This window comes from Jaculus jaculus, chromosome 16 (assembly GCF_020740685.1).
Source record: "Jaculus jaculus isolate mJacJac1 chromosome 16, mJacJac1.mat.Y.cur, whole genome shotgun sequence".
Classification (NCBI taxonomy): Eukaryota; Metazoa; Chordata; class Mammalia; order Rodentia; family Dipodidae; genus Jaculus; species Jaculus jaculus.
This window is the reverse complement of record NC_059117.1, coordinates 64,377,192-64,392,603: the sequence shown is the minus strand read 5'-3', so window position 1 is coordinate 64,392,603 and position 15,412 is coordinate 64,377,192. Positions and strand designations below refer to the sequence as shown.

General features: G+C 41.8%; 1 pseudogene; it reads right to left on the bottom strand.

Annotated features, from left to right (window-relative positions):
- Positions 1–12,320: 12,320 nt before the first annotated feature.
- The window catches only part of LOC101614886, a 46,368-nt pseudogene continuing 43,276 nt past the window's right edge, over positions 12,321–15,412 (bottom strand).

The window sequence follows — 15,412 nt, the reverse complement described above, 5'->3', positions numbered from 1 at the left end:
GATTAAGAAACTTGCTTGCCATGGCCCCAACATGACGGAATTTTTCTAAGCAGATGCATGAAAAGGGTTGTGATTTGGACTAACACATTGTTCTGTTGAATAAAAATTGGAGTTTATTCTTCCTACGCCTGATTAAAAATAACATCTTGATGTCCCAGGCCCATGCCATTATTTTTCCATCTATTTTTATTTTGCTCTCTAAAACCATAAAGTATGTTTTTCAATATGGCTGGAGCATTGTGTAACTTGTACTCACTGTAATTTCTCTGCTCCCAATTTATGTTTCTCTATTTACAAAGGACAACAGACCACGATAATTTGCATGTGGAGACAGAGTTCAGGAAATGGAAAAACCCCACATCTAGGCTTTTTGTAATTTGCTTCTGAGTATAAAATATGACGTGTTTTTGCTTTTCCTCTGTTTTAGTTGTTTCAGGGGTCTCTAGAACCAACAGAGCCAAGCATTTTCAATGAGACATCACCATCCATTATTACTTCATTCATTGGGTGGAAACAGGTGGTACTCAAGTGACCCCACAGGTAAAGGTGATCTGGCTTTCACAAAAAGCAAGCAAACAAAAAAGCAGGAAGAACTATATTACTTGGATAGACAGGTTCTTCCCAAAATATTAATTTCATCTTAAATGGAAAAATAGAGGTTATTTTTGTTACTTGAGTGAGTATTTGGGGAACAAAGAGAATCGGAGTCTGGAAGCTCTCTGAGACTGTGCTTCCTCGGCTGCGGCAGCCCCCTGGCACGTTGATTCCTACCGCAACATGTGTGAGGATCCGGGCAGCTGAGTCGCGCTCCCTGGCCAGCTTTCAATTAGGCTGGCTGACCAGCGAGTTCCAGCGACCCGCCTGTCTCTGCCCCTCGGTGCTGGGGTGGCAGGCCTGAGTGGCCACTTCTGGATTTTTCCTTTTCTGGTCCTCATGCTTGTGCAGAAAGTGCTCTTACCTGCTGAGCCATCTTTGCCCTTTGCTTTTAAAACTTCCTTCCGTTGTTTTTTTAGAGACAGTTTAATGGAGAGCGGGCTCATTGTTGGATATGGTTCTGACTTGTTTTCCAGTTCCAGCTACGGGTTCTGTTCCACTGAGCAGATCAGTTAGCCAAATCCAGAGCAGCTGGTTTCCCGCCATGGCTGTGTGCCACTATTGCACTTGTATGAGCATCATGTCAGGTGGTTTGCTGCTAGGTAGGTTAGACCATGGTTGCTTGGAGAGATACTGGTCGTTTTCCCCCAGTTGCTCATGTAGCACCTTTCTGCATTAGACGCGCTATCTGGGGACTGACTCTCTTCCAGCTTCCATCCATGTCGCTTTATGATACGTGCCAACAGTGTATGGCATCTTCAGCAGTAGGGTCTTACCTCTAACCTATGGTGGGTCATCAAGCGCTCTGACATAAATCTGTCTTCTTTTGGGAATCTGCTTTTCTTTTTCGGATTGATGCAGATCCTAAGGAGAGAACCACCCCATCATACCTCAAAAGGCCCCCAACTGAAATTCAGAATAACTGGGGAAACATGCAAGAATGCTGTTCTCTTGGCGAACTGGGAACCAGCACAATGGTAATGGAGACAGACACAGAGAATACTCAACTCCTACCAAACCAGATATCCAGAGACACAGAGGCTCCCAAGACCTCAACACTGAAGCAGATCTAACATGAATCCAACATAGCTCAGGGAAATTTGAAGAAGAGGGGGCAGAAAGAATGTCAGAGCCACACGTTGGGTCATGACATGCAGAGACATTTCCTCCTACCCAAAACTAAAGTCTAATTCCACAATGCACGACCCATATACCCCAACAAGGAGGGTCCCAGTGGAGGGGAGATGACAAGGAGGAGGCTAACAATGGTGCCAACTTGACTGTATCCACTGGCTACAAAAATTAAAAAAATATAAAACCCTTTTCCAGGTGGTAAGTTCACCTGCATATCAAACTTCTTGTCAGAACAATTGAGATGCAATGAAGAACTCCGAAGGAAGTCTCTCAAAAGGCCTGAGCCTGGGTTTATCAACTCCACCTTGGGCATCTGGTCTCTCCATCCCAGAGAGAAGCTTGACTCATCACAGCAGGCCCAGCAGAAGCCAATACATCAAGACCTACTAGCACCATGGGGAGCTCCTGCAAATGTAGCTTTAAAAATGAGCCCCTAGGTCTTCATACCTCTTCTAGACCTGCAAACCCTTCTCTTGCCTCTTTCCAGAAATGTAGCCGACCTTCCCTGCTATCATGGAAGTCAGCAGGGAACAACTGTGTGGAAACTGGTTAACAGTCATTTTGGGAAAAGTCAGGTTGGGTTCAGGTGCTTGTATTACATACTTAAACCAACCAGCAGAATGGTTTCATGGCATGAAATATAATTTTGCTATAGGCAGACATTTGCAAGAGACAGATCTTTGTTTCTCTGACTATTTTCCTAAGGGCTTATTTTCTTTCTTGCACATATTACCTCATATGTGTTTACTAAGCAGAATATTCACCTGTCAGGGAACTTTTATGTGGAATCAGTGCTCACCTGCCTCAGCAAAAACCACGACCCTAACTTAATTGACTAGTTTATATCAAGTTATATCAACATGCTCCTAAATCTTAATCTATTGCTTTGTAATGGCCATATACAAAGCATCCAATAAGAAAAACAATGCCAAGATACTTTGGAATTGACTTTTGAGTCTGGTATTTATCTTTAAGAAATTGACTTTTCCCTGCAGTTAAAGTAACAACTGACAATAAGGTGCAATTAAGAAATTATGAACCAAATGTTCAGTGTTTTAGAATTTATCTATTTTATCTCTGCCCATCACCAGCCTTGATTTGGAGCAAGGAATCACTCTCTCTGAGGCTTTTATTTTATTGCTCTTTTTATTGTAAGGAGAAAGAAGAGAGACAGAGAGGTAAGGAGGGAGAGAGGGAAAGAGAGAGGGGAGGGGATGAGCATGATCATGCCAGGGCTTTCAGCCACTGCAAATGAACTCCAGATGCATGCGCCACCATGTGCATCTGGCACTGGGGAATTGCTTTGCAGGCAAGCACCTTAACTGCTGATCCATCCCCTCAGCCCTATTTTGTTGCCTTTAATTCAATACTAACTAGATTTTTTTTTTTTTAAGATTATGATTGAAGAAGTTCTAGAGGAAAGTAGTTTTTATAATTTTACAGCTACCCAGTGAGATCTAGACCTCACTTTCAATGTGAAAGATAAATTGAGATAACAAGATATTAAATTACATTATCCTTAATACTAGAAGGAATTATTTTATTTTATTTTTATTTTCTAGCAACAAGACAAATAATTTTATTTTGGTGGTCAACTATAAGTAAAAATGTAGATTAGATTATGCTAAAAAGAGCATAGACCTTAGTTTTTGAAGCATTGCATTTCAATTTTCATTTCATCAAAAAATTATTTATTTTTATTTGAGACAGAGAGAGACGGAGAGAGAAAATGGGTATGTCAGGGCTTCTAGGCACTGCAAATGAACTCCAGATGCATGAAGCACCTTGTGCATCTGGCTTATGTGGGACTTGGAGAATCGAATCTGGGTCCTTAGGCTTCACAGGCAAGCACCTTAACTTCTAAGCCATCTCTCCATCCCTCATTTATTTATGGAAATTCCAAATACAATTTGTTTTTGTCGATTCCATACCCTTCCAATCCATTCATTTTCCCCCGATGCCCCCCCACTATTTCCCCTCCCTCTGTTTGCATGTCTCATTTGCTCTTTAGCTTGTCCAGCCTGTCCCCTCTTCCAGCTCCTATCTTTACCGTGACCTTTGAAAATGGTTTTATCTATAGTTTTTATCCACTTTTGCCTTGCCATATGTACATACTTATACATATTACGAGCTAAGACCTACATATCAGAGAGAACATATGGCTTTAGTTTTAATATGATTCTTGCCTGTTCCACCCATTTTCCTGAGATTTTTATCATTTGATTTTTTCCATATGTTGAAGAAACTTTCATTGTGTGTGTATATGTATGTGTGTGTGCATATATATATATATATATATATTTTATTATCCATTCATCTGCTGCTGGACGTTTCTAATTCTTAACTATTGTCAATAGAGCTGCAATAAACATAGGTATTCAGGTACCTGTGTGGGAGAGTGTAGAGTCCCAGGAGTGGTATTAGTGTGGGGTTGGCATCCTGGGAAGGATTAGATGCCCATACAAATGTAGGAGACCCCAGACCACTGAACTCTAACTTTGGGTCCTTGTCCAAGTTATCAAAGAACTTAAAAATATGAACTCAGAGAAGGGTAAATTATGAATTATGAAATTTATTTTAAGGAGAGGTAGGATTAAGAGGGAAAGTAAAGCAGGAAACCCCAAGCTAAAAGAACCCACACCCCCACTTCCTCGCCTGATTGGGAAGGGAAGGAAATGGAGACAATCTCCCTCTCAAAGGGACGATCTGGGGAAGGGGCTCACAGATGAGAGAAGCAAGAAGAAAAATGCCCAAACAAAGAGGAAATTGCTTGGGACAAAATAAATTCCCAGCCAGGTTGAGGAGGGGAGACCACAGATACCCCTCTCACATAGGGAATTAATAGCTAAGCGAGCAGTAAGGGACCAAGAGCCTGAGCCAAGAGCTGGGAGAGAGAAGGAGCCCAGAGCTCACACATATGTGTCAGGGCCATTCTCATGAACCACACGTCCAAGCAGAACAAAGCTCATAACCAGACTCAGATGTGCAAGGGAAGGGTGTGGCTAGTTGGTGAGAGTAAGAGGCTGATTTGGAAAAGACCAGCCTGCAGGTGTGCTAGGCCCAGGGAAGTCTGAGGAAGAAGCAAGAAGAGGTTGCTGAGTTGTTGATTGCAGCAATATTGGATGAGACTGGATCAGACACAGGTTCTAGTCCTGCCAGGGCAGGCAAGGTGGCGTCCGTGTTTCCATGGACCTAGCTAATCACTCAACAGGAAAAATGGTTACTTTGCTCCTAATTCATATTAGTACACTAAAAAATTATTTATTTATTCATTTATTTATTTAACACACACAAACACATACACACGCACGGCCTCTATCCTCTGCAAGCTAACTCCAGATGCTTGTGCCTCCATGTGCATCTGCTTTATGTGGATTTTGGGGAATCAAACCTGGGTGCTTAGCTGTCACAGGCAAGTGCCTTAAGTGCTAAGCCATCTCTCCAGCCCTTGTATTAGTATATAGCTGGGTCAAATGGGAGATGTATTTCTAACTTTTTGAGAAATCTTCATACTGATTTCCATAATGGCTGTGTTAGTTTGCCTACCTACCAAGAGCGGATGAGAACTCCTCTTTCTTGCATTTTCATCAGCATTTGTTGTCTGGTTTTTCTCTTTCTCTCTTTCTTTCTTTTTTGATGCCACCATTCTGACTGGGATAAGAGGTCATCTCAAAGTAATTTTGATTTGCATTTCCCTGATGGCTAGGGATGTTGAACCTTTTCATAAGTATTTCTTGGTCATTTGCTTTTCTTCTTTGGTGAACCGTTCATTTCATGAGCATACTTGGTGATTGGCAAATTAATTTTTTTGATGTTTAATTTTTGCAGTTCTTTGTAAACTCTGGTTTATTAGCTAACTTTCTGAGGTATAGGTGGCAGAGATTTCCTACCAATCTGTAGGCTATCCGTTCACTGTGGCGATGGTTTCTTTTGCTGTGCAGAAACTTTTGAATTTCATATAGTCATATTTCTTGATACTTGCAGCTATTTCCTGTGGTAGTGGACTTCTGTTCAGACATTTCTTGCCTATTCTGGAGTGTGTGCCTTACTTTTTCTTCTAGAACTTTCAGTTTCTGATTTTAGATTGAAGTCCTTGATCCATTTTTGGGTAGAAGGGGTTTGACGTAGGGTCTCACTCTAACCCAGGTTGACCTGGAATTTACTATGTAGTCTCAGGGTGACCTTGAACTCATGGTAATCCTCCTACCTCTGCCTCTTGAGTTCTGGGATTAAAGGCATGTGCCATCACACCCAGCTTTGATCCATTTTGACTTGCTATTTAAACGGAGAGAATGGTATAGATCTAATTCCATTCCTCTGCAGGTGGATATCCAGTTTTGCCAGCACCAGTTGTTGAATAAGCTGGTTTTTTTTTTTTTTTTTCTACTGAATATTTTTGGTGCTGTTGTAGATGGTGTTGCTGGGATGAATACTTAAACCAGGCACAGTTTATAGGAGGAAGGGATTAATTTCAGGCTTACAGATCCAGTTTCACAGATGTCAAAAAAAGCTGGCTCCCTTTCACAGATTTAAGCAGAGAGAAAACCCACAGTAAACAAAACACCAGAATGCACCACAAAGCAGCAAACACCAACCAACAGCAATCAGGGCTCAGGCAGAGCTCAAATCTCTCTGCATACCTTTTGTAGGTCCATCCCAAGCACATCTTAGGGCTAGGCCCCAGGATCCTCCCCTAGTGACACCTGCTCCAGCCAGGTGGCTGGAGACCCCAGCTATAAGCTCTAGGTGTTTTACCTGAGTCTATGGGGGGCACACATTCAAATGGCCACAGGCACATTTGTTAAAGATTAGATGGCTAAAACACTGTGGGTGAAGTTCTGGATCCCTACTCGGTTCCATTGGTGCATCTCTTTGTTGTATGGCATTTTCCCTCCAGGCACAACATGATGCCATCGGGAGGTAAAGAACACTGTGGCCCTGTAGCTGCAGTGCGTCTGGAGCAGAGCAATGCTGTGATTCCAAGGTCTATAGTAGTGGTAAGGGAGCTACTGACAGTGCCCTGGTGGATGGAGGAGGGGAGGCTCACAAGCTTCTGCCCTCAAGTGTTCTTTACTCAGAGGAGCTGCCTTTTCCCAGCTAGTAAAGGTCCGTGTTAAACCTTTCTCAGTTATTCCAGTAGTGTTTCTGGACGATAGCTGGTAGCCAAAGAAAGAGAAAATAAGCTCACAAACACACTCATTAAGCACATTATTAAAGGAATTACATTTGCCTTTGGGGTTAGTTCCTCCTGCTATGTTTATTTCCCTTCTCTCATTTTACTGAGTTGTTCCTATGAATCATGTACAAAATTATTTAACGACTTGCTTTTTGGGCTTTGATAATAAGTTTCCAAAATACTACCTTTGTAAATTTAGTTCTGTTTGTGATGTATAACCACAGAGAAATGATGAATAGTTTTCGTTTTCCAAGGATACACTGTTAATATAAATTACTATCATCACAAATACTTTCTTCCCACCATCCCTGGAGAGACTTTTGAATTTCCACTGCCTGCTGGGGGAGTTGACCATGCATCAGTCTTCTGTGGGTAGTGTACCTGTCTCTGTTCTTGACTCTCAGAATCTCATTATTTTTTTAAAAAATTTTTTTGTTTATTTTTTACTTATTTATTTGAGAGCAACAGACAGAGAGAGAAAGAGGCAGATATATATATAGAGAGAGGATGGGCGCGCCAGGGCCTCCAGCCACTGCAAACGAACTCCAGACGCGTGTGCCCCCTTGTGCATCTGGCTAATGTGGGTCCTGGGAAACTGAGCCTCGAACTGGGGTCCTTAAGCTTCACAGGCAAGCACTTAACCGCTAAGCCATCTCTCCAGCCCAGAATCTCATTATTTTAGGAGCACTGGGGCAGAGGTTGTCATTTTATGACTGTTGTCACTTTATATGCATTTCCTCAGAGGCTCAGGACCAACGGAAATGAAAAGCTTCATATTTTTACAGAAAGTCAATGGTGTATCAATGAAAAACTAGTTGTCTGAGTTTACAGAAGCTCATTACTTGGCATTATTTGTGCATTAAAGGTACCTCTGAGATTTCTTCTGCAAGAAAGAGTACACCTTACCACCTAAGCTGGAAGGAACCAGATAGTGATTTGTTCGTTGACCCATGTATGCCTTTGAAAGGACAGCCTCAAACTGTAAACATAGGTGATACAGTTGTTATGTATGTAACTCTCCCCCACGTTTCTTAAATAAGATTATTTAATAACTTTTTGCCATGACGAAATATGAAATCTACATGCAATCAACTTGCATTGCTTTGTTTCTTCATGACTGATAAACATGAAAATAGTTATTTCAATACACATAAGCCTTCAAATGAGGTACACACTACTCTGAATGGTGTTTATTTTCTACTATAGAGGGTTGTTAGTTCATGTTGTGTTCATAATTTGAGTGGGATCCTGTTAGCACTAATTTTAGCAAAAGGCAAAGGCTACCCAAAACTGTGTCCACTTAATGGAATTCTTTTTTTATTCCTGCTATTTATTTACTTTTATGTCCAATCCACAGCTACTGAAGTTAGCTACACAGAGAGAAATGTACGTCACTCTGGAGAACTCTTTCCACTTTTGGGTCTTCTAGCTGTCACTCTTATCCACCGGGACCAAGGCTCATCCAACCAAAAGATGAGGATGTTGCAGTTTGAATGGGTATGCTTTCCCAGGGAAGTGAAAATTCTGTTTGTTTGTTTGTTTTTTTTCTCGAGGTAGGGTCTCACTCTGGTCCAGGCCTACTTGGATTAACTATGTAGTGTCAGGGTGGCCTTGAACTCATGGTGATCCTCCTACCTCTGCCTCCTGGGTACTGGGATTAAAGGCATGCACCACCATGCCCGGCAAAGTGCAAATTGTTTATATCAGCCATGACTGCAAGATGCCCAAGATTGGATGCTGCTATAAAGGTGTAGAAAAAGCCAAAGCAGCCTGGGGTCTGGAGGACCTCCCTCTGGAAGCCCTGTGGAGGGAGTGGCAGCTGTAGCACCTGGGGACTCTGCTCTCAATATGCGTTATATACAAGGTGACTGGGCTCTTGGGAGAAAACGATGCAAAATTATTCTAGGTTGGAAGGCACTCTCAAAGAACTTCCCTCCACTAAGTTCTCATATTTTCAAAGGAACATTTTACAATCAGGATTGCCAAAGTTCTGCTTAAAGTTATATAGCCTTCCATGTATAAAAATAGTTTAGATTAAAAATTTACAGGACCCAGTATGATATATTGGGTGATCTACCATATCACTCATTTTTTAATCTTAACAGAAATTCAGAATATATTACTGATGTTTTTTATAAAAGGATTGATTTTCTTTGAACCACTTGGGTGCTAGAGGTCCTGGAACATGACACAGTGCAGATAGTTTTTATAACCTTGCACACATCTGGGAATAGGTAGCTGTCAAGTTGTCAGAGTGAAGTTAGGCTAACACTATACATCAGTGTACAGTGTACGTTTATATTCATATATATGGGGAAGGTTTTGATGCTTCAGTGCTAATCAAGCATATATTTTTATGAAGTTTTAAAAATATTTTATTTCTTTATTTGAGAGATAGAGAGGGAAAGCTATATATAGAGAGAATGGGCACGCTAGGGCCTCCAGCCACTGCAAACAAACTCCAGATGCATGCACCACCTTGTGCATCTGGCTTTATGTAGGTACTGGGGAATTAAACCTGTGTCCGTTGACTTTGCCAGTAAATGTCTTAACCACTAAGCCATTTCTTTAGCCCCAAACTTATACTTGTAAACACTTTGAAGACTTATATGCTCTGTGAAAAAGAAGCAATAATCTTTATTCCAAGTCCCCTTTCCTGCTTTACCTACATGTCAAATAAATGTTTATGGCTTGAGAATCTCAAAGAAAATAAGTAACTTAATAAATAAATTCCTTTTTGACTCATTAAGACAGCCCAAAGAAAGAGAAATCAGATGTCAAACATTGTCCCAACTACCCATCACTGGATTCAAACTCCTCCTCTTCAAGTGCCTTCTGATAATTGTGGTGTACCATCAACTAATAACCTCACTGCCAGATCAAACATGTATCTACCACACAAAAAATTATAACTAGTAACCTAGCAGTTGAAATTAAGCTTTAAAAAAAAACCTATTTGCAGAGAGAGAGAGAAAGAGAGAGAGAGAGAGAGAGAGAGAGAGAGAGAGAGAGAGAGAGAGGGAGAGAGAGAGAGAGAGAGAAGGAATGGACATGCCAGGGCCTCTAGCCCTTTGCAAATGAACTCCAGATGCATGTGCCACCTTGTGTATTTGGTTTTACATGGGTACTGAGGAATTAAACCAGGGTTGTTAGGATTTGTAGGCAAGCACCTTAACCTCTGAGCAATTTCTTCAGCCCTGAAATTATGCTTTTGACTTATCACTGATTTCTGTTGTTGTTAGTTGTAGTGATGTATTTATAATGTGATTTTTAGTGAATGACATTTACTTTAATATATTTGCAGTGGTTGAATAACAATGTAGTCTATCTCTATAATATGCAAAAATTCTTTTTTTTTTCTTTCAAGGTAGGTCCCACTGTAGCCCAGGCTTACCCGGAATTCAGTACATAATTTCAGGGTGGCCTTGAACTCATGACACTCCTACCTCTGCCTCCTGAGTGCTGGAATTAAAGGCATGTACCACCATGTCTGACTTGCAAAAATCCTTAATGTAAATCCATGCTCTTTTTAAAATTAGTATGTTTAACAGTTGATATCTAGATTCTCTTTAATCATGCACCAGTGAAGTTGAATATTACCAATGCATCATTCTTGGTCTTTAGCCAAAATAGCAATTAAAATTTATTATAACTTAAAATAATAGGTGCAATTGAGAAGTTTAGGGGTTACAGGGCCCTGAAGTGAATATCTTTCTCCCTCACCAAGTGTGGGAATTGTTGTTGGGCCTGTAGGGTAAAATCTAGATCACTTTACTGCAGGTCACAAACATCAGAAGGGTTGGGGCTCTCCTCATTCTTGCCCCCTTAGTGAGTCATTTTATCCCCTTCTGAGAAGGCCTTTCTTAGAGAATTAAAATTTCAGGGAAAATTGCTCTGTTCCAGAAATCCTGACCCCAGATACCTGACATCAGGACTAGACTGACTAGATCCATCCCAGGGGTTCACATAGAAAACATCAACCTGAAGTTTTAAGTGGGCTTCTAAAATCCTTTCTTCGTACTCTGGTTTCTCTTTATATCGTATAAATCTTTTATGTTTTTCAACCCCCTTCTCTCTCCCTAGGCAAGAACTTTGTTCCTAAGTTCTACCTATAATGCAATAAAATCTTTTCAAACCTTATCTTCTGGCCTGTGGATTTCATGCCTTGAAATCCATAAGACAAGAGCGCAAAGGCATCTGACTCAGTGAAATTTTGCATGACCATTGGGCTTTCCAGTGCTCTTGAGTTACTGCCCACCCAAGAGCTGAGGTAAGGCTTTGATACTCTCAAGGTCTCAAGACACCCCCAAATTCCCGTATCGTATGTTGGCACATTGGATGAGAAACAAGAGGGTAAGTGTTCTGCTTCCTGCCTTCCCCATGGCAGGAGACACAATCTGTTCCATCACCCAATCTTCTGTCTTCTTTGCATCTCTTCAGCTTCGGAAATGGGCACATTTAAAACTTGGAAGGTGGTAGATGGTAGATTTGGTAAATTTATGTGGAAAACATGTGTCAAGCTTTATGTTTTCTCCTTAAGCACACTTGTAAAGCCAATGTCAAAATGTGAGTATTCTTTGTAAAACATTGGCTGAGGGTTGGAGGGATGGTGTAGGGGTTAAGGTGCTTGCCTGCAAAGCCAAAGGACCCAGGTTTGACTCCCCAGGACCCACATAAGCCAGATGCACATGGGGGCGCACACATCTGGAGTTCGTTTGCAGAGGCTGAAGACCCTGGACCACCCATTATCGCTTCTCTCTACCTGCCTATTTCTTTCTTTTTTTTTTTGTTAATGAAAATAAGCTTTATTACATCAAGCAATAAATACATACAAAGATGCAAACAATTTTAGTCACTTTCTTCCAGATGTTTTGATCAACTTACAATAAACATAGAACTGAAATCTACACTTTTAGTATGAAAATGTTCAGGGTACATGTTAGGTTTGGTAGATTGCTCTTTCTTTGTATTTATAACTTGTGCATCTTTAAGATTGACTTCAAAGCACTCAGTCATGCAAATGCTTAAGCAAAGCTCTGTTGAGCGGGATCTACGGTGTGGCAAGTGAGCCAGCTAGGAGTGAAGCACGCTATCAGTGTGCACTGCAAATCCTCAGAGTCAGACAAGCTTATGAAAAGAAGCAGACCAATTCAGGTGATGCAAATGTGTTCAAAAGAAGGCTAAAGGGAGACACTGGCTTTAGGACAGTTTGCTGTAAGGTAATGCCACATGCATCTTTAATTCAATGCTAAAAATAATAAAATTAAAAAAAAAAACTTGGGTCATCGTAATGACTTAAAATGCAAACTTTACTGCCAAACCTTTTCCCAATCTTTGAGGGTGTAGGTATAGAGCTTAGTGAACCATGGTAGAAAAAACTAAACTTAACATTTTGAAAACAAAGAGTTTAGTCTCAACAGGAGAGATGAACTGTAACCTCCCATCTTGTAGAAAGACAGGACCTTCAGATCTAATGAGACTGGGATCTGGCATTGCGTTCTGTCTCAGCCAAGCACTCCCGAACCAGCCCTCGGGCATGGATGATGCCTCGTTTGAGCCGCTCCGCGGCGCTCTTGCTCTCTGCAAATGTGGGTCTGATCTCCTTTCCCGGTTCTTCAATGATGGCTAGCAGCTCGGCATATTTGCTCCGAGGCACCTGGCTGTTCCCGGTTCCCTGGGTACAGCCTAGCGATGGTGGCCCATCAGCTGACGGTCCTGGGAGGACGTCGCCTTGCTGGTGGAAGGCGAGTGGACGCTTCCGGCGTGGAGGGCGGAGGCGGGCATGTGCGCGGTCCAGCTCGGCTCCTAAGACAGCCCCCAGCGCGGCCGAGCGCCTGCGCACTTGTGGTTGTTGTCTCTCTCAAATAAATAAATAAAAGTAAAATATTAAAAAAATTAAAAAGTTGGCTGAGCTTGTCACAATATATAGTTTACATTTGTGCTCTGCAGAACTTCATGCCTTGGTTAAAAAGTAGCCCTGCAGTGATCAGTGAAAAGAGATTTGGTGATTTTAGGGGACTGGTTCCTACAGGAGCCCCAACCTGAGTCAAGGTGAAATGGAAATTCTGCTTGAGTTGGGATTGCCCTGCTGTGGGACAGATCCCAGCAGCAAGTTCAGACAAGGGCTGACCCACTGTCCCTACATATGATGGCGCTGTGGAGGGCATCACCCTGGTTTTCTTTACCTCAATAACAGACCTGGGAGATAAGGAAACCTGGATAGACCTGATTTATAGAAGAAAAAAAGTGTCTTAGGTCTTCTATGTCCAACTTTTTTTCTCTCTCTGAGACCATCCAGAAATGATCCAAAGCTATAGGTTAGGTACTTGGGCTTCTCGAGTTCCTCTCAAATAGAAACCGTTGCAGTTAGGGTTTGGTTGCTGGCACAAAGCATGACCAAGAGCAGCTTGTGGGTGGAAAGGTTTTATTTTGGTTTACAGACTCAAGGGGAAGCTCCATGAAGGGGAAAACATGGCATGAGCAGAGGCTGGACATCCCATCCTGTCCAGCATCAGGTGGACAATAGCCGTAGAGGAGTGTGCCAAACACTGGCAAGGGGAAGCTGGGTACAATACCCATAAGCCTGCCTCCAGCAACACACCTTCCAGAAAGTTCAAATTCCCAAAGTTCCATCAGATGGAGACCAAGCATTCAGAAGACATAAGTTAATGGGAGAATATCCGAGTCAAACCACCGTATTAATTCCTGTTGCCATCAGTTTCTAGTTGGTGGGACAAATGCCCAGCCAGACACAGCTTATACAGAATCCAGGGGAAACTCCATCCATAGTGTAAGAAGCCGCTTTCTTCTATAGATCCAAGCAGAGAGGGACCACAGCGGCAAGCAAAACACCAACACCAGCAAGCACGAACAGCCAGAGATCAAACTGCTTTGAACACACCCAGTGGGGCTGGACTCAGATCTGTCCCCAAACTCATTGTACAGATTGATGCCAAGAGCTTCACCCAGTGACACCCCCCAGCAGGGATCTGCTTGCTAGGGACTGAAGTTGCAAGCTCAATTTTAATAAAACCCCTGAGTCTATGGGGCCATACATTCCAACTACCACACTCAAGCCACCACAGGGCTCTAAGGCTTTAATGTGAAGGGCTCAATTTTGCCGAGACACTGTAAAGTGTCTGAGGTCAGGTTTGTCAGGGAAGACTGGGATTTTAGGTGGAGAGTAGATGAGGCCTATTATTTCCTGTTCACTCCCTGAGATCCTACAACATAGCAGTAACGAGTCGCTCAAGAAGCAATGATGACCCTTTTAATTCCTGATGCTGCCAAATTAACTTTGGGGAATGATCTGACTGAAAGTGCTCAGTTAGGCCTCTTATTCTCCAAGACGTATTTCTGGCTAACTGACCATTGCCCCTGAGATAACAGGAAGCCCTTCTAAAAGTTCCCTGCAGAGCGGAGGTGCATGCCCTTCCCCCCATACAGTAATGCTTACCTGACAACCAGTGGCTCTCACCAGAACATTAGAACTAATCAAAAATCAGAGTATTAATATTTACACTGATTCTCAATATGCCACCTTGGCCCTCCATGCTTAAGGAAAAAGAAAAGAATGAGAACTTTCACAGAAACTGACATTACAACCCAAAGGATGGCTCCAGACAGGAATAAAAAAGCTGCTCTTACCTGAAACTCATCAATATTAAAAGTCTGGGACTGGACAGATGGCTTAGCAGTTAAGGTGGTTGCCTGCAAAGCCCAAGGGCCCAGGTTTGAATCCCCAGTATCCATGTAAGCCAGATGCACAAGGTGGCACATGCATCTGGAGTTCATTTGTAGCAGCTGAAGTACCCATTCTTGCTCATTCTCTCTCTACCTTTTTCTCTGTCTCAAATAAACAATAAAAATAAAATAAAATAAAGAAAAAGGTTGGGCTGGAGGGATGGTTTAGCAGTTAAGGGGCTTGCTTGCAAAGCCAAAGGATCCAGGATGGATTCCCCAGGACCCATGTAAGCCACATGCACAAGGTGGTGAGTGTGTCTGGAGTTTGTTTGCAGTGGCTGGAGGCACTAGCGTGCCATTCTCTCTCTGTGTCTCAAATAAATAAATAAATAAAAATATTAAAGAAAGAAAAAGGTCTTAAACCATAAATGCCAAGACTTTATTGTGATTTGTTTTCTTAACAAGAAGCATTTCTAGGTTTTTAAAATTTGTTGATTAAAAATGGTCTCCAAGGCAGATGTTTTGTCTGTACTTACAATAGATGATAATATATGTTTTCTTTTTTTAGAAAATAGTATGTTTTCTATTTTTAGAAAATTATGTTGTCACCAGACATATTAAGTTAGATATTACAAAATAATGTTAAGGCTTTTTTTTATTGACAACTTCCGTAATTATAGACAATAAACCATGATAATTCCCTCTTCTCCCCCACTTTCCCCTTCACACATCCATTCTCCATCATATCTCCTCCCTCTCCCAGTTAGTCTCTCTTTTATTTTGATATCATCATCTTTTCCTCCTATTATGAGGTGTTAGGTTTTA